At 54.0% G+C, this 18757-nt stretch overlaps 1 protein-coding gene across 3 annotated transcripts in view; it reads left to right on the top strand.

Moving 5' to 3' along the window:
• The window catches only part of KLHL29 (kelch like family member 29), a 297199-nt gene that overhangs the window by 132131 nt on the left and 146311 nt on the right, over positions 1-18757 (top strand). Inside the window, exon 1 of one of the 3 annotated variants that reach the window (XM_013052954.2) lies at positions 6922-7977. The exons of the other annotated variants lie outside the window; for them this stretch is intronic. The gene's annotated coding sequence lies outside the window, so the exon portion shown is untranslated. Of the gene's footprint in view, positions 1-6921; positions 7978-18757 lie in introns of those variants that run through there. 3 annotated transcript variants of the gene reach the window in all.

Genomic DNA, 18757 nt, shown 5'->3' with positions numbered 1-18757 from the left:
TGAATACCAGCATTTTGTTTTGGAAAATAGTTCTTCAATCGCGTGGAATATTTTTCAATGCAATAAGTAGCAAGTTGGAAGGCGGCAAGCCCTTGAATGCAAAAAGACTTCCATCACCTCGAGATGATCTTCCTCCATCCCGGTACACCCCGTGTCCCCGCCGGCTGCCGAGCCCAGCCGCACCCCAGCTCCCACATCCCACCTGGGCCCAGGCCTGAGCATCTGTCCCGAGTCTGCTCAGCCTCGCCGAGGCCACACAGGGTTCTTGCCCCACCCCACCTTAGTGTTTTTAGTTTTATGTGAAATTGAAAGCAGGCGGTTCAAAGCTATGCAGAACCAGAGCCTGGAGCTCCATCTGGAAGGCCACAGACATCGGGCCAGAGTCCCCTAGAACTTGAAAAGTAGTGCAGGGTGTTTCATGGGGTGTGTGGCTTCAAGGAGGAGTGAACTTTCTATTTGCATCTGTTCTTTTTAAGAAGCGTAGGTCTCAAAGTCCACACCTGGATGCTCAGCAAGGGGGAGATAGACCATGTCAGGAGCTTAGCAGAAGCCAGCCTGAAGCCTCTCTCCTCTTGTCACCAGCACAATGCCACCAATCAGCAGTGACTAAAAGTCAAAGCTGCCTGGTGGCCACTCCCTGCCCTTGGGCCAGACATCTGGGGCCCCAGAGTACAGCCGCTCTGTGGGTTCCGTGAACTAAAAATAGATATGGTTCAGAAACAGGTCATTGCCAACGCAAGGCTTTTGTTGGGCCAAGGAGAACTGGTGATCACACTCCAATAGTTACGCCCCCACTGTTCACCCACCGCCAGGTCGTGCTGGGCAAGGGGGTCCTGCACTCTCCTTGGGGCTCTGTGACCTCAGCCAGCTGAAGGCTCAGCTGTCAGGACCACCAGGAGGAGGAGACTATTTTATTGTAGTTTGCTCTGGGACCAGTAGGATTTCACTTGCTGGCACTGTCTGTTCTGGAACTTTCCCTAGAAGCGAAGTCACTTATTAAAGCTTAATAAAAGGCAAGATTGACTACAGTTCGTGATAACAGAAGATCTGCGGCAAGTCCTGATACCCGAGATGTTCTTCACAAAACCGTGGTCCCATAAATCTCACTTATTTCCAATTCAGCAGCAACTGATCCCAAGTTACAATAATGATCCTAAGTTCAGCTGAACACGTCCTTAAAGGAAATCCTTCTGGGTGAAAAATAGCAGAAATCGTGCTCACATCTGTCCCTAATCCGCAGACTGCACGGTTGCTTTCCACATCCTGGTGTTTGCTCATTCTCACTGACACCTGGTACCCTCACAGACACGCTTCTGGCCAGCACCCCCTCATGATCGCACTCAGATGGCCATCTCACCAAGGTGACCAAGGCCAAGGGCATCCTCTACGGTCCCCGCTCGTGAAAGGTACCCAGAGCATCTCCGCTAAGTCACCAGCCTTTCCATTAGACCAATTCCAGACTGACCCATGCCACGCAGGGCCCACCCTGCTGCCCTTCTCGCCCCTTAGTGGCTGTGCCTGCCAGTTACCCTTAAGAGTTAACCTTTCCTCCTCTGGGGGAACGGGGTTGGGGAAGGCTGGGGCCAGTTCGACATACGCCGCCAGGACTGAACGTGAATGCTGTGCTCAGACACTGAATTTGATGAATTACAGTATAAAATTTAAAAACAAATTTAAAACTCTATTAACTCCCTGTAATGGCCTCCTCCTGGAGTGCACACACAGCAACGGCTCCCTGGCAAGGAGAGGAAATACTCTGGTTCGCGTTGTGCTCCACTCACAGCCAAAGGGAGACAGGCGGGAGCTGGCGAGGTGTGTAGTGGGCTCACACCCCCACTGCACCACACACCACCCCCTGCCCCAGGGTCCGGAGTGAAGCCCCTGCCAACAGGCCATCATGGGATTCACATCACCGAGGGTAGACTTTGACTGTCTCCTAGGTTTTACCTAAATCCTGCTTTCTTTCGAAGCTAAAACACTTCTTTCGAGACTGGACTGCAGGAGTGGTGGGCTTACAAGATGTGGCTGAGGCCTGGGGCGTGGGGAGCCCCTCCACACGGGGAGCCTGTGGTTTGTGGGTCAGAGTGTGGGGGTTGGGCAGGAGGGGGTTCACCCCTAGCCTTGTTCTCCCACTCTCTGTACCCAGAGAAGGGCAGGGCAGGGAGGTCTGCGGTTCGCTGGAGGCCTCTGCAAACCCAGGAGCATTCTGGGGAGGGAGGGGGATTGGCCTGGCTCCACACTACCAACTGGAGAAGGATGAACTTTTGTTGAGAAAGGAGCCAGCCCTGCAGCTGTATGTGTGCACGGGCAGAGGGGAGGAGCTCTGCTGGCAGTGAGAAGGCCCGGAGGCCCTGGGGACCGCTCCATTGCGCCTCAGATACCCCAAGCTGAGAGTACGAGGGGCTGCGTAGCCTGGACTTCGGGGGGCTCACGAGGCTCTCTGCCACCCAGTAGCTTCCCCATTTGAGAGGCAGCTCTCCCTCCTTCCATGCACATGAAGTGGTTTGGAGATCTTTGGAGAGGAAAAGGCTGGTGGCCGTACACGGCTGTCCTGGGGGACCAAAGACAGTAGAGAACCTCTGTGTGTTTGTGAGTGAAAGGGAGGGTGTGTGTGTGTGTGTGTGTGTGTGTGTGTGTGTGTTTGCAGATCTTTGTGTGCCTTGTAATGTGGCTACCTATTGGGCACTCCTGGGGATGCAGGGTTAATCTGGACTCTGTGTCCAGGGATGCCTGTCGTTCCGAGCACGTCCTTCTGGGCTGGTGTGCCACCCACTCTGGGGAGGAGGCTGGGACCATCCAGCCTGGGGTGCTAAAGAGACTCGTGGCATTAGGTGTTGAAGAAGACTTGAGCCCCTCCCAGGAGTTACGGAGCTGATGCAACACAAGGAGCTCCCGGTCTCTGACACAACTTCTATGTCTCTCCTGGGGAACCTTGACCCTGGCTAGCAGAGAAAATTCAGGTACAGCGGAGGCTTCTGGAGAGTTCCTCCCCTGCCAGCTCCGGATGGAGCGGGGTGCTTGGGGTAAAGGGAAGGCAGATGACATTTGCAGGAGTTTGAGGCGCCCCCTCCTCTCTTAGGACTAACAGTGCAAGCCAGAATTGGAGGCATTGACAGCAATGGAGAAAGGAGAATTTCCTCAGGCTAGCACACTCTAGAAGGCCCATTCCTGGGCAGCTGTGCTAAGTATAGGCCACCTCTGCCTCCAACCTTCTCAGCCTGCTCTGGGCCATTGTGTATAAATAACACTGCTTTTAGAAAAAATGATTTTACTAATTAGCCCCCATTACTTTAAATAAATAAGATTTTCCTACGATATTAAAAGAGAGAGAGAGAGATGTGTGTGTGCAAAATGCGGAGTTTACAGAGGTCCTTTTGTGAATGCGGTATTGTTCCTGTCATCTTAATGGAATTTGAACCAAGTGAGGAAGCACCAAGGTTCGAAAGTCCTCAGTGGTTTGAGGCCTCGGTCCCTACACCACCTCCCCTCGTGCAGCAGGCGAAAGCTTTGGTTAGAGTGTATTTCTTCCCACAGCACAGAAAGCAGCAGAACACGGGCTCAGAAACATCCAGAGCCAGGGCTGAATCCCGGGCCAATGCTTTGCGAACATGGGAAGTCACTTAGCCACATTGTACCTCATAGGATTTCTCTCGTAGGGCAGCCATCATCGTCGTTATTTTATTCTTGTTAAACAAAATCATGGTGTGAAACTCCTACGTCACAGCCATTCCGTAAACGATGGCTCGTCTTATGTCTCCGCGCCTTCGCTGACCCAGTGTTCTCCCTGCCTGGAGTTTTCTCCTCTTTCCGGCCTCCTGTTGAAATCCTCTGCATCCCTGAAAGGGCTACCCTGCCTCCAGAAAGCCTTCCCGTGGGCCGTGGCCGGAATGATGGATGTCTCTGCAGCATCACAAGATTTGAACTTGGGCCCCAGCCCAGATGCCATTCTTCTTCCTATTCTGCAGCGTGTCCCCTACCTGGCATGGCTGTGCCCAGTCCCATGCCCGGCCCAGAGCCAGGGCTTGAACAGGCTTATAGCCTGAATGGGACTTGAGTGGCTCTTGGGGCCCACAGTCTACTCTGGGCTCCAGTGATGCAGAACTTCCCTTGCCAGACCACTGTGGGTAGCTAACAAAGTGCAAAATTAGCGGGGGAAAACCCTGCCTTTTGTGGTGACTCAGGGCTGAGGGCATCTCAGGTTTCACAGCACAGAATCCCCAACAGGCTTTTTATAAGTCCCCTAACCCTGTTGATACTACAGCAATCTTGACTGCTCTAAAAGATACTGCCAAAATGCAGCCTGGCCCGAAGGAATGTTTGGGCTGACGGAGATGGCCTGCCCCTTGATTGGGGTGGGGGTTATGCAGGTACATACATTTATCGAAACTTGTCACACTGCACCCTTAAGATCTGAGCTGTTCCTTTTTGGGAATTGCATCTCCATAAAATTAATTAATTAAAAAAAAATTGCAGCCTGCCCAGGCGGACCAAGTAGGAGGGGCTGTGCTGGCCCCTATCTTCTCCTTCCTCGGGTGTGAGCTGGCATCGAGAAGTGTGGCTAAAGCCAGCGTGTCACAGGGCCACTCCAGAAGCCAAGGGATAGAACAGCCTCTGTGCTTGTGGAATTATAATCCTTTCCACCCCGAGCCTCGTCTGGGTGCAGAGGTGTAACCCCCCCTTTGCTCCCCTGCGCCCTCGCCCTAGCCTGCCTCTGCAGAGCTGCCTAGTGCCGGTTCTCAGCTTTGTGGCCTTGCTCAGCCACCAGCTGGAAGCCACCTGTCACCAGAGGGCAGAGGGTTAACATTAATGCAGTCCCCCAGGCTCCTTTAATATCTGTGTGCCCATGTTCATAACAGCGTTATTCATAACAGCCAAAGGGTGAAAACAGCTCAAGGGCCCATTCATGGACGGATGGACAGACAAAGCACAATGAACTATTATTCAGCCTTGAAAAGGAAGGAACTGCTACAGTCACGGGTAGATACTCTAACCCAGATGAACCTTAAATACACTGTACTAAATGAAATAAGCCAGACACGAAAGGACGCGTACTGTCTGGTTGCACTCATATGAGTTCCCCGGAGGAGTCAAATTCAGAGACAGAAGGTATAAAGGCAGTTATGATGGGCCGGTGGGGAGGGAAGAATAGGGAGTTAGTGGTTCATGAGTAAGAGCTGAAGATGAGAAAGTTCTGGAGGTGGGTGGTGGTGATGGTCACATGACCTTGCGAGTGTACTTAATACCACTGACGCAGATGCTTAAAATGACGAAAATGGTCAATTTTATATTCTGTATATTTTGTCACAATTTTTTAGATTTTGAAGGAAAAGAACCAAAAAAAAAAAAAATCCAAAGCCTAAGCCTGCCTTGTGGCTTCCCTAAATTGTGATTTACCCTGTCTTAGAGGCCATGTTTGCCCGGAGATGTGCTTTTTGTACTGAAAAACCCAGATGTAAAGAACACAGACGACCTCTGACTGCCTGCTCCTTTCTTAAAATCAGAGTGTAAGGTCTGCACTCTGAAGGGTGACAAGGGTCCCTCCTCAAGGCTGGGTCCTTTTGTCAAGACAAACAGTCACACCCTGGTTTCACTTGACTTTCTCATGTTGGCTTTCTCAGGTGACATGCAGCCTCAACCTGACAGCCAAGGGGTGGATATTAATTTATGGCTCCAGAATCTCCCAGCTTCATAATTGGGGTGACGCCATCCTCAAGACCTAAGGGGTCCCTGGCTGGAGAAATTAGAGCCCTCTAGGGGGCTGGCTGTCAGGGCGGGTTGGTGCTTGACCTGTAATGCAGAGGGACGCCCAGCCCTTGTCACAGCAGGGAGCCAGGCTCCCAGACAGGCCCACGGCTGAGGACTTTAGGAGGCCAACGGTCCCCACCTCTGCCTCAGGACCAGACTGGATTTGCCCCTGCATGTCCTAACAGTGCCCCCATCACCCTCAGAGGAGAGAATGGCTCCACACAGCAGCAACATTCCACAAGGGGCTCATGGCCTCTTTGTTTGCCAAACAGACCTGGAATGTTGAGTCCTGCTATCTCTCCATAACGGTCTGTTGTCGTCAGGTCTTGAGGGGACCAGAAAGAGGATCCATTGAGAAATGGAGATGTCCTGAGCCCGTCTTGTAGAAAGAAACGATATACTGTTTGGAGTGGCTGTCTATACGTACGTAAGACCCACTGTAGCTAAGGACAGTGACATTCTAAGACCAACTTCTGGTTTCTCCCCCTACCTAATGAATTGTGAAAACAACACACACACACACACACACGCACACATACACCCTTCTCCAGGCACAGTGGAAGACCGTTCTGCTCTGGACTGGCTGGCACGCCCCTTCTGTCTGTTATGTTCTTGTTCTCTGTGGAGCTTGGCTGAGTGTGCATGGCTCTTGCCCCACACAAGCCCACCTCTGGTTCGCACCTGCCTGCAGTCTGCCTGTCTCGGCGGGTTTCGAGCTGTAGATCCCTGCACCGAGCAGAAACATGAGCTGCGTGACCCTGTGTGTAACACAATTACATGCACGTACACACACATACACACCCCTCCGGCAGATCGAGAGGAGGCAGCCTATTTAACCACTCATGACCAGTATTCTATCAGCTGCGGTAGTACTGGGAATGCAGAGTTGTTTTCACTATGAAACAGATCAGGGTTCCTCTGTGGGCAGATTTAGAGCACAGAACCACAAGGACAAAAGGAAACCGGAGATATTTAGGAAGGGGGGGGGGTCCATGGGCTCTTTGCTGAGATTCTGGGCCTGTGGGGCTTGGCCCCCTCCAAGAAGCTGCATGTTGAAGGGAGCTGGGGGACAGGTCTTGGGCCACCATAGATGCCAGTTCAGAAGGAAGGGCTGGATTCTAATGACACTCACTTGGTTCAATGTTCTGGGCTGCTGGAGGCTTTGGAACGTGTCCCGAGGGGGTCAGGATGCATGTCACAGCTTGCAGGAGGGTAGGAGATGTTTCTGAAACCCCACGGTGATTCTTCCCCAAGGAGAAAGGAGGCTCTGGTCTGCAAAGGAAAATGACTCTGTTGACACCAGATGTACCTACAGACCCCGTTTTGAGGACGAACATGTGGGCACATCATTGAACCCACTGGGCTGGACCCCACTTAGCATTTGGGAAAACAGAGGCCACAAAGGAGAAGGAGGTCCCCAAATTCACTCCACAGCAAGTGCAGAAGTAGGACCAAGGCTCAGCTTTCCCTGCAACAGCCAGCACAGGAACAACGTTGAACACTTCAGTAGCCTATGAATTGTGCATCCCATTCCCCCTGATGATCTGTTAAAATGCAGATTCTGATTCAGTATGGGCTGGGGTAGGGCCTGGGATTCTGTGCTTCTGACAGGCTCCCAAGGGACCACTCTTTGAGAACCAAAGATGCCTGAAGTCCGATTCTTTGGCAAGGGAGCCCACTGGTCTCCATGCTAAGCTGGAATTTTTAAGTCTACATCAGATCCACTTGGCTCTGCTCTTGTTCTGTTTTATTTTTACCAAGATGCCAAAAAGCTTTTGGCCAAGACCCCCAACAAGAGGGTTGTCTGCCGTCCTTGGTCAGCTGCCTGCTGCCCAGACCTCCCGTGCTCACTGGCACGTGGGAAGCTGAATCACGGCTGAAAAGTGCATCACAGTCACTGGGAGGAGTGTGCCTGTGGCTTTGTGGGGGTGAGCGTGAGCAATGATCTCTGCTTGTGGGGAGGAACACTGCGGGGAATGTGTCACTCTGTTTTCCGAGCTGTAGCTGGACTGACACTAGCGTTCCGTGTCTGTTCTCGACATTTGTGAAGACATGACCATGTGTACCGTTGATCTTTTTTAGAAGAAGCAGTCCTGGGTGGCAAGACTGTCAGGGCACCTGCTTTTCCCACCAATTCTCATTTACCTGGAAACCTCTCCGGCCCAGAGCCTAGGTTGAGCAAAGACAGGAGAGCGTCTCTGAGGAGCTGACAGGACCAATAGGCATCACCAGGTGTGTGTACCCGGAATCCATCCGTTCTTCGTCATCAGTCCCGTGGGCTTTAATTCAGAATTGTTCTTTAAAAATAAAAAATGCAAATGGACTATAAGATTGACTACCTGGATTCTGAATTCAAAGCTGATTTCATAAACACTCGATCTGGCAAGAGTAAGGAGAGGAGTTGGAAGGAGAACAGAAGCGAGCAGTGTTTGGTGGAAGCTGATGGGAAATGAAGCAGTCGCAAAGCCCTAGAATGCGCTGTGCGCGGGTGGGAGGCCCCGCAGCCAGGGCCAGCCACGCGGACCTGCTCCTGCCCGGTCCCTCGGTCCCCTGTGTCACGCTGGTCTGCAGCCCTGTGTGTATCTATTAGGTCACATTCTGTGCAGCAAGTGTATTTCAAGACATTTTGTCTTTAAAATGGCTAAAATGCTTTGTTCTTGTTTGAGATTGGATATTTAAAGGAATCAATTTCAGTTATCTCAGAACTATGTCTGTAGGTAAGAAAAATGAGCCTCTCGCGGAGAATCCCCGCGGACTAGGATCATGCTATATCGCTCACGCTACCTTAGGTTACTTCCTGTGCCTCTTGTCCTTGTTTTCTCTTTCGACCACTTCTTCCTGGGAATCTTCTTCATGGTTCTAGCCTTGCATACATTTGTCTTTCTACAAGTTTGACCAGTTCCCTGCTAACCACCAATAGCCCCCAAACCTTTTGTCTTCAGCCTCCAGCTTTCTGTTAAATGACCTTCATCCTGGCATTCTCCTACCTCAGATTCCAGATAATCCCAAAACAAAACCCTCTGCTTGCCTTCCCCACGCGCATCCTCTTCTGCGTGCCTCGTGTCCGTGAGTGGCCACCCCAGCTCCCCCGTCCTGTGAGTTGGCTTTGTCCGCTGACTGCTCCTGTCTGCCTCCTTCCTGTCTCTGCTGCCACGTCAGACCCTCATCAGGCCTCCCCAGGCGACTTGGCATCCGTGTCTGCAGTGATCTCTCTGTTTCCAGTTGTCCATCCTCTGATCCGTCTCCATTATGCCCGCCTCCCCACCCCCCGGAAGAGCCCCCTGTTCTTCACACCTTCTCCCCAGGGTCTTTGTCCACACCTGCACTGCCCAGTATAGTAGCCACCAGACAGGTGTAGTATTTAAATTAATTAAAATTAAATATAGATCTTTCTCAGCATATAGCTGAGTTACGTCTTGATAAATGCATAGTAAAATGAAAATCTCGTTAGGCCACCTAACCTAATGAATATCCAAGCTTAACCTATCCTACCTTGCCTGTGCTCAGAACGCATCCATTAGCCCACGGTGGGACAAAATTGTCTAACACAGAGCCGGTTGTAGGGGAAAGCGTTGCATGTCTCATATCACTTACTGAATGTTGTACTGAGAGTGAAGAACAGAATGGCCGTCAGTGGGTTGGTTGTTTCCCCTTGTGGTCGCGTGGCTGCCGCCCCCGCCCAGCATCACGGGAGAGTATCTGTATATCACTGGCCTGGGGAAAGATCCAAATTCAGAATTCAAAGTGTGGTTCCTACTGAACGGGTATCACTTTCGCGACATCGTCAAGTCAACACATCGTAAATTGAACCATCATAAATGGGGAAGAGTCTGGAAAATTAAAAATTCTGTGCCTCGGTCACAATAGCCAGTTTTGGAGGACTAGGCAGCCATGTGTGGCTGGAGGCTAGCACAGATTCTAGCTGGCACATGGATCGCACAGGTTATAGAACAATCCCCATCATTGCAAAAAGTTCTGTTGGGCAATGCTGGCCCACGCTGTTATTTCATCTGGGGCGTCTTTCCTCTCTCCCTCTCTCTGAATCCTTCCTGTTTCCCAGAGAGTCACAAAGAAGTTTCCTTCCAGCCCAGACTTCCTCTTAAGCAGCACAGAACTTAGTTCTTCTAATCGTGTATTAGAACATACTAGAACTCTTGGGATTGCAGCAGACAGGAACCCAACCCAGGCTAATTTAAGCAGAAAAGAGCATGTGTTAGCTCTTGTAACTGAAAGTTTCGGCAACAGCTTCCGACATAGCTAGACCCAAGAGTTCCTAGAATATCAGAACTCTTGTCGGGCTCCCATCTCTGCTTCTCTCTCTGGCTGGCTTCACTCTCTGCTCTGCAGATTGCTTCCTCCTCACAATCAGGGAAGATGGCCAGGAGCAGCTCCAGCTTGCAAAAACCGTACTGTTCCTGATTCTGAGGGAAGAGAGACCTTTGTTTTCTGAGCTCTTCCATCCGATCTGAGGGATTTGGGTCTGTCTGGGCCAAGAACTCTGAATGAGTAATTATGGCCAGGGGGCTGGAGCCCACTGATTTGCTTGGCTTGGTCACGTGCTCCCCCTGGGGGTGGGTCAGAACACCTGAAACCTGCCTAATGGGCCTTGTGCACATGGGAAGCAGGAATTCTATTATCAGATGAAGGAGGAATGGATACCGGACAGCAGTCTGTGCAGCTGAGGTCAGCTCAGACCTTTCTCACTCTACAGTAATCTTCCTGATGCCTGGCAAAGTATCTGAATAGTTGATGCGTTAATGGGTGGAGAAATGAACCGAGGGGTGGGTGGGTGGGTGGTTGGGCGGGTGAGAGGAGGGATGACTGGACGGACAGAAGGATGGGAACCCATACGCCTGGCTGATTCCGTGGGGTGCAGTGGGGAAGGCAGGGAGAGAAGACCAGGTCTCAGAACTCAAGGAGCTCAAGTACATGCTCGGCAGAAATACCACTAGCTGTCTGATGGCCTCCCATACCCTTGAGGGTTGGCCCAGCCCTGCCAGACGGTGGCCCCCGTGAGTGAGCTCTACGACCCACTCCTCTCGGCTGCCCCTCACAGCCCCTGGCACAGTGCTGAGTGCTGGCCAGAGCTGGCTGGTGGGCTGGGAGCCTGGCAGCAGCACCGTGGGCCTTTTGTGTTCGTGGGACAGCAGGACAAGCTGACGGGCATGCTGGGCGAGTCCCGGCATCCGAGGCAGCTTCTCTCCCCGGATTCCTGGTCTCAGACACAGTATGTTCTCCATTCTCGCTCAAGCCCCTCACGATTGAAAACATGGGTTTTTTTTCTAAGTCCAAGCCAAAAACCCACACAATCGGTGCTCCCGGCGGAGAACAGCAGGGCTGGTGCCTCCTTCTTGTGCAAGAGGATCTGTGGGCTTCGGCCCAACGTCCAGCTCCCAGGAACCAGTAGGTGGGCCTTCCATCCAGGAGCTCTTGTTTCTGGCTGTAGCCGCGGCGGCACGACTGCTGGAGCGGTCTGGTAAACGGAAGAATTAATCCCGGGAAGTAATTGGCACCCCAGGGAGCAGTTGGAGGAGTCAGCCCGCCGTGTTGTCGTCCCGGCGTCGGCGCGCCAGTGGCCTTGGGAAGCCGCGTTAATGAGAGTAAAGGGCTCACCCAGGCAACCAGGGTGGTGTGGTGCTTTGTTTTGTTCTGTTTTTAATTTCCATCCCTTTAATCTGTTGTTTAAAATAGCCCCTCGGAATTTGGCAATCGTATTTCTTCCCTGGCAAGTTTGTGCTTTTCCCATCCTTTCTTCCATCGGATCTTCTGTGCACATGTTCATTAAGGAGCAGAAATTCATGAGGCGTCTAGAGGACTGATTCCAGCCTCTACAGGGCCGCCTGCCTGGAAGCCACACGCCCAGGATGCTCCCGCCGCAGAGACACCCGTCCGAGCGGGGATTAGCCCTGGGCCGAACCGGGTCTGTGTGGGGAGGCGCTGCCCCCTCTGCCTGGCTCTTGTTCCCTCTCCAGATGGCACGTGCACTCAGGGGCGGCCCCCGCTCAAGGTCTGGCTATTTGGGGATTTGCTGAGTCTCCTGCTTTCGGGAGTTGACCTTTTCCACAAAGCACGTGCCGTCCACAGGGCTTGCCGGGCATTTGCAGAAGACAATCCCCCGAGAGCCGGCATCCAGCCCCTGCCCTTCCCACATCCACTCTCTACGATGGAGGCTGCGGGGGACCATCCCCCAGGGATGGTCCCCTGCCTGGGACCTCAGGGAGTCAGCCTGTGCGCTGCTCAGCCCCGGGGAGCTGAGCTGGAAGATAGGCTCAGAACAGGCTGCCTTTCACCTGGGACACCCGAGGCTGGGAAATCAGGTCTCGCTAACACGTAGCTCATGCTTGGCTAGATCCAGGCTCTCTGTGACCTCAGAAAAGCCACTTTCAACTCTCTGAAGCTCTGTGTCTCCATCTGTAAAATTAAGATTGCGTTAGTCACGGCAGTGTAACTGCTAAACAAGGAATCCCAAAGTGTAGCGGCTCGGTCCAGTAGAAACCTGTTTCTTTTCCAAATCACAGGTTAAGGGGTGGAGTGGGGGAGGGGAGGTGGTCAGTGGGTCTGTCTGTGACCCTGACAAGAACCAAAGCTCCTCCCCTGGGCCTTGTCATCTCCTGCAGGGCACAGAGAAAGATGGTGAAGAAGGTGTAGATCTGGAGGAACCCACGTGGCTTGCACACCCTATTTGCACACTCTGGCAAGACCTAGTTACACAGCCCCAGCTAGAACCAAGCAGGACTGGGGAGTGTCGTCTCACCGTGGTCCCCAAGAAAGAGGGGGACACAGACACGGGGAGCCCCAGAGAGAGACCACCTCTCCCAGAGAGACCACAGTGAAACGTCCCTCCCTAGTCTACCCTGAGCTCTGTACAGTCAAATGCAAATGATCCCGCAGCACGGTGCCTGGCCCCATAGTCCTGGAGTGTTATTTTTCTCCTCTTTCCTCTACTGGTTATTCCCTGGAGGTTTATGCAAATAGCAGACCAAGGCAAGAAATTAAATATATGTCCCTCACCTCCGATGCTACTGATTTCCTGGTTTCCTCACAGTGTAGCATTTCATTAGCCCTTCCAGATGGGGAAAGAGCAGACAGATTAAAAGTCAGATAGTGCCTAGGAGCCTGCTTCATCGGTTTCGGGGACGGCTGGAGCTTCAAAGCTATTTGGTATTTCCACTGCCGAAAGGCCTCCTCAGGAGCAGTTGTGTTTTAATAAATGGCTGCCTGAGTAATTTTCCTCGAAGGAATTGCGTCGTAGATGTGTCTGCTCCTGGGGGAGCGCGGGCTGTTCCCTTCCGAGTGCTCCCGGTGCTGGTGCATTATGAATACGATGCTCTGCTCGGGGCTGGAGAAGCCCATCAAGTCTCCCTACCCCTCCACCCGCCCAGCAGACTCACAGGGCTCTGAGGCAGCGGGCTGAGGGGTGGGGGGGTGTTCTGGACAGGGACAAGGGGTGGGAGCTGGGCTGGGTCACGTCGGGGGTTTCATCCTCAATCCAGGATGGCTCCATCTGCGGTGGGGAGGGGACAGCAGAGGCCCATGCTGACGTGGGGTGGTGGGAGTCACACGTTCATTCGTTCGTTCATGGTTGACTGAGCGCTCACGTGAGGCCCGGCACTGTCTGAGCCGGGATACAGCGGTGACCAGAACGGGTGGTCAGAGAGCAGTGACTAAGAGCCACGCTGCCCGGGGTGGGAATCCGGATTCATCCACCCCCCCCCGAGCCGGATGACTTTGGGCAGGTTGTTTGACGCGTCTGTGCCTCCGATTCCTCATTGGGAAAACGGAGAGGGCCATCATCACAGTGGAGTGTTGTGCGGATTAAATGCATGGAGACGTATAAAGCCCTGCCTTTAGAGAACTTGTATTTCAGTGTGAGGGGGACAGAGAAATCTAAGGAAACTGGGTCGTCTGAGGGAAGGATGAAGAGCAGTCAAAAAAGAAAACGAGGGAAGAGCTGGTCACTTCAAAATAAGATGATCGGAGGAAGTCACTGAGAAGGTAAGGTGTGAGAAGAGACCTGGAGGAGATGAGAGCACTAGCCTTGAGCATACTGGGGAAGGGTGGGGCAGGCAGAGGGAGCGGCAGGTACAAAGGTCCTGAGGTAGGAGGGGGCCTAAGCTGCCGGACAAGATGCAAGGAGGGCCGTGTGGAGAGACGGAGTGAGAGAGGGAAGTGGGCACGAGGGCCTCGCGGACCGTGTAAGGGTTTGGCTTTTTCTCAAGGTGACATGGGAGCCACGACGAGGATTTGGTTGAAGAGGTATATGGTCTGACTTGCATTTTATCGGGCTCACTCGGGCTCTTGCGTGGAGAATACGCTAAACGAGGGCAGGGAAGTTCAGAGGCTCCAACAGAACCCAGGTGAGAGATAATGCAGGTTCATACCAGAGAGAGATGGAGAGAACAGCCGTCAGTCGGGGCAGCTGCACCTCTAAGAAGCATCAGGAGTTTGAGGTGAAGGTCTGCACAGCTGCAGCTGTCAAGGAGTCCAGGGTCAGAGGGGAAGTGGAAAGAGCCCGCCTTAAAGCCAGAGATAAGAGCAAGCACCTAATCTGGGGGCCTCAGTTTCCCCCCTCCTTAAAATGGAGGCCGTGCTAGGACTCCCATAGCTTAAGGGACTTGCGAGTGACAGGTGTGCTGGAGGTGCTCGGTAAATGCTCCTTGCCTTTCCTCCTTACTCTCCCCTTGCAGCTTGGTGAGGAAGGCTCCGCACAACAGAGAGGAGTCCGCAGGTCAGGAGGCCAAGGCTAGCGAAAGCTCAGGTGTGGGGAGTGAGGCCGGCACCCCTTGAGCCGATGCAAGCAAAGGGCGCGTTGGCGTCTCTCTCTCTCTCTGACTTCGTGATGCCTTCACCAGGCACTTCCCATAGGGCCCCGGGGGGCTGCAGGCTGGGCACGCCCTACCTGTTGCTCCTGAGGACAGTCATTTCCTGGGCAGCCAGGGAAGGGGCCCCAGGCCAGTCCTCTTCTCTGGCGTGGGTAATACTGAGCTCCTTTCATTCTGGTCCCGGAAGTCGGCCCCGATGGTGCCAGGCTGGCTTTTGACGCCAGAGTCCCCCAGGCCCAGGCAGGGACTCCCTTCCTACCCCTATCCCCCCCGACCCCCGTATCCAAGCCCAGACCTCTGTAGCATCCTTTGTTGAACTCCAGACACTGGGGTGTCAGCCCTGCCCTGGGTGCCTGCTGCAGGCTGGTCACTTGTAAATGGGCTGCTTGTCCCTGCAGCCTGGATTGGGCGGAGCTGAGAACAGATGGGCGTCTCACTCCCTCTCCTGGGGCTGCTGCAGCTGAGATCTGGCCTGTAGACAGCTGTCCAGCACCCATTCAGTGGCCCTGACTCTGTCATCCCCAATTATCCTCAGGCTGCCCACTCCCTTGTCCTTAGTAGACCCTGGGCCTGAGCTCCGTGCAGCCAGCATCTACACGAATGTGACTGTGGGCCAAGGCTATGACTGATGGATGTAAGTAGGGTTTCCGCCCAGACAACCAGTGGGGAGGTGCCCATCCTGTGTGTTTTCAGAGTTTAGTGTGTGATTGGGTACATGGGACTCTGCAGAGCAAGGGCTAATAGGCAGCATGGCCAAAGGATGAAGTAGCAGAATAACCTGACATCACCAGGAAGGCTTCCTGGAGGAGGCAAATACTGAACCAGAGAAGGATTGAATCATCCATAGCAAGATATTAAATTAGATGGTTTCTGTTGTCTTAGAGACTCAAACAAGGTTCAAGGCCGAGCATGAAACGTGCCCTGTATCATCACATTAAAAACAGGAACTAGATAACCCCAGGCCCCCTCCATCCCTCCCCCAAATCCTATATTAGGAAGGTCTTGAGAATGCAGGGGAGAACACCCCTGAGTGGAGCTGTGCTAGGATGGGTGCTGAGGCTTTTACCTTCCTCCTGGGGAGATGCCCTCCATGCACCCCCCGTCTCCGCCCGCCAACATCAACACAAGACAATCCTTCTTGTGCTTGCCTGAGCCTGGAACACTGGGGACGGTATGACCTGGGTTCCCTCAAGCTGGGAGGACTGAGGCTGTGCCTGACTCTGCAGGACCAGAGTTGATCTTGACCATAGTTGGTCAGGGAGATGTCATAGTCATGCTTCCAGAGTGTACACTGTAACAGGGAGCCAGACTGGAGCCGTCTTGGAAGACACCCACCCCAGAGGATAACCCGCCAGGGTACCAGTCATTGGCACTCTGCAGGAAGGACCCTCACAGGGCGCAGAGGCCACCAGGGGGCCCATAGGCAAAAGAGTCATCTCTAAAGGTGGGTGGTGCTCCCGTCACAACTTGCCCTTGTCCGCTTGGCCTCTCGCCTGGCCACTCGGGGAAGCCGGGAGCTAGTTCGTGAATAGGAAGGAGGCGAGACCTGGAGCGCATCACACACCCCTGCCCACCACTGGATCCTGAGCCTGGGTGAGCGAGGGGAGGTTCTGTGGATTGGACACGAGGTCAGAGATCCAGGAAAGCTTGGATTCAGCTGTGGAGAGAGGCAAGGATGGGGTTGCTTTCAGAGTTGCCTTTGCCAGTTACTAGCTGTGTGGCCGCTAGGTCGCTGAAACCCGTCAGCTGCCTCGCTTTGGTTCCGCCATCCCAGGTTTCTCGTGAGGACTGGGGGAGAGCTGGTGTGCAGACAACCCTGCGCGGTACCAGGTACATGGGACATGCTCAGAACTGATAGCCCTCGGTAGCAGACATCCTAACGGCAGCAGTAATAATAACAGAAGCCATACCCAAAAGTGTCCCCCCCCCCATCCTGCCGAACAAAGCTGTTTGGGTCCAACGGAGTAGATTTAAAGGAAAGAAGTGGGAGAAAAAGAAATCTGTTTGCTGTTGATATCCCACTGAGTTCAGCCTGTTTAACAAACCTGCTACACAGCTATCATTTCGTGGGATCTAGAATGAGAAGAGAGGCGTGCTGAGTGCCAGAGGAAGCCTGGGTCAGCTCTGCCTGCTGTCCGGGCCTACTGGGAGGGCTACTGGGAAGAGGGGACACAGAGTAGAGGTGGAGATACTCCGTAGGAGATGAGATCGGTCTGAACGTGCGGGTGTGTGGTCACATCCTTCTTGGTCACACCCCTGCCCTCGGGACAGTTGGGCTCAGTAAATGTCGGGGGACGCCAGCAATATGCCCAGCCCGGCAATGAGAGGAGGAAGAGGAGGCAGGCTCTGCCTCAGCATGGACTCGGGAAGGGCAGCCTGGCACAGGGCCCCAGATGCCCAGCAGGGAGTGTGTCCCAAGAGCAAATAGCACACATTACAGGTTAAGCCCCTGAGATCTGGGGCCATCATCCTAGTATGACCCACCTCTCCAGGCCGGTGCGACCACAGTTGGTTCTGAAGTGGCCTGAATAGATAACTGACCCTGAAAGCATCTTCTCTGAGCCATGTGACCCCTCTTTGCCCAGGGCATGGCAGGTCTGGATTCTAGTCTGTCCCTGCCCTAACGCTCATTGCCTCGGTTCCACTATCATCAAGGGGGTTGGCCGACCCCAGAGCTTCTGTGAGAGTTTAGTACAGTGGGGATGAGGCAGTCTTTAGGGACCTGGGCGCTAGGAGACAGCCGGCAGGCATTCTATATTCACCGGCTTCCTGGCTTTGGGCCCTGGGGATCACAGCGAAGGGCAAAAGCAGGGTCAGGTGCAGGACAAACCCAAGCCAGTTCTGGGCGAGACCCCAGAGGCAACATGGTGGTCCTTGCTGCTGGCGTGCAGGGGGTCAGTGCTCCCACACTGCCCAACGGGTGGAGGTGGCAGCCTGGAAGCCAAGTGTCCCTGCTTGGCTAATCTAAAAATAAACAGAAAGGCAACAAAAATCTATGTTTCAATTACTGCACACAAGCTGTTCAAACAGCCAGCTCTGCACTGGAGATGTGAACCTGTCAACAGAGGCTGCCTCGTTTGCATGCTTGGATGGTGATAGAACACACAACCTCACAACAGGCTGCCCTCTGGTCGGGGTGGGTTTGTTTTGTTTTGTTTTTAATTAAATTAAATTAAAACCACGGACATAGAATAAAGACGGTCGAAAATCGGAAGCAAGTACGTCAAGATAGGGGAGCAGCTCCCAAAACGAGGGCCCAAGAGGCTCTGAGGTCTGGAGACAAGCCTGGCCCTCGGTAGAGAGGTCAGCAGGAGCGCAGCCAAGGCAAGGGCTCGGCGGTCAGAACCAGGGGACACAAACCTCTCCCGAGAGGCCCCCCAACACTCCTCCCCTCCCCTGCTGATCCCTGGAGGCACCCCTAGGGAGCAGCACCGGCCTTTGGGTGCCCCTCTCTGTCGAGGAGAGGTGTGTTCGAGCCCGCGGCTGGGGTGAGCGGAGCAGGCCGGATGCTGGCCGGCAGGGCTGGCGTTCCCATCCTGGGCCACGGCTGCATTTATTTCCTCCCCCACGTGCCCGCCCTCACGCTCTCGTAGCTCCAGTGCAGTCTGCTCTCAGGAATGAATGGGGTCCCAGGAAGCTGAGGTGTCCTGACCGACCCTGCCTGGGCTGCAGGGCCATCCCGACCGACCCTGCCTGCGGCAGCCTCGGCAGGCCGCCCCCTCCCCTGAGCCCCGGCGTGTTCCGTGTGTTCGTGCCGCCCTGTTTTCCGACGGCGCGCCCCCCACCACTGTGAGCAACCCCGCTTTCCCTGCCGGCAGGAGCTGGGCCCCATCTGCACCGGCCTTCGGGATCCTGCACAGAGCCAGGCATGAGGGGGACAGAGGCGGTCAGTATATCGGATGTGGTTCGAGGAGGAGCCGGCAGATGCTGCGTATTAACCTGAGAGCCTGGCTAGGGGGGTTGCTCGGGAGGGAAGAGGAGGCACAGTGTCCTGACTCCTAGAAGCGGGGACGGTGGGCTACTTGGTGGCTTCCCAGGAAGGTATTCCAGACAAGCAGAAGGCCCCCGGGTCCCACCGGAGGCAGAGATGAGGAAGCGATGTGCTGGCTGAGAAGGTTCCACAGGTCCCACCTGCCGACAAGGCAGTCAGTTCCACACGTACCCTGGACAGGGATGTGGATGTCCCCGGC

Source organism: Mustela putorius, unplaced genomic scaffold (assembly GCF_011764305.1).
Source record: "Mustela putorius furo isolate JIRA1106 unplaced genomic scaffold, ASM1176430v1.1 tig00000281_pilon_pilon_pilon, whole genome shotgun sequence".
NCBI lineage: Eukaryota > Metazoa > Chordata > Mammalia > Carnivora > Mustelidae > Mustela > Mustela putorius.
The sequence above is the reverse complement of the archived record's forward strand: the minus strand, read 5'-3'. Positions and strand labels throughout refer to the sequence as shown.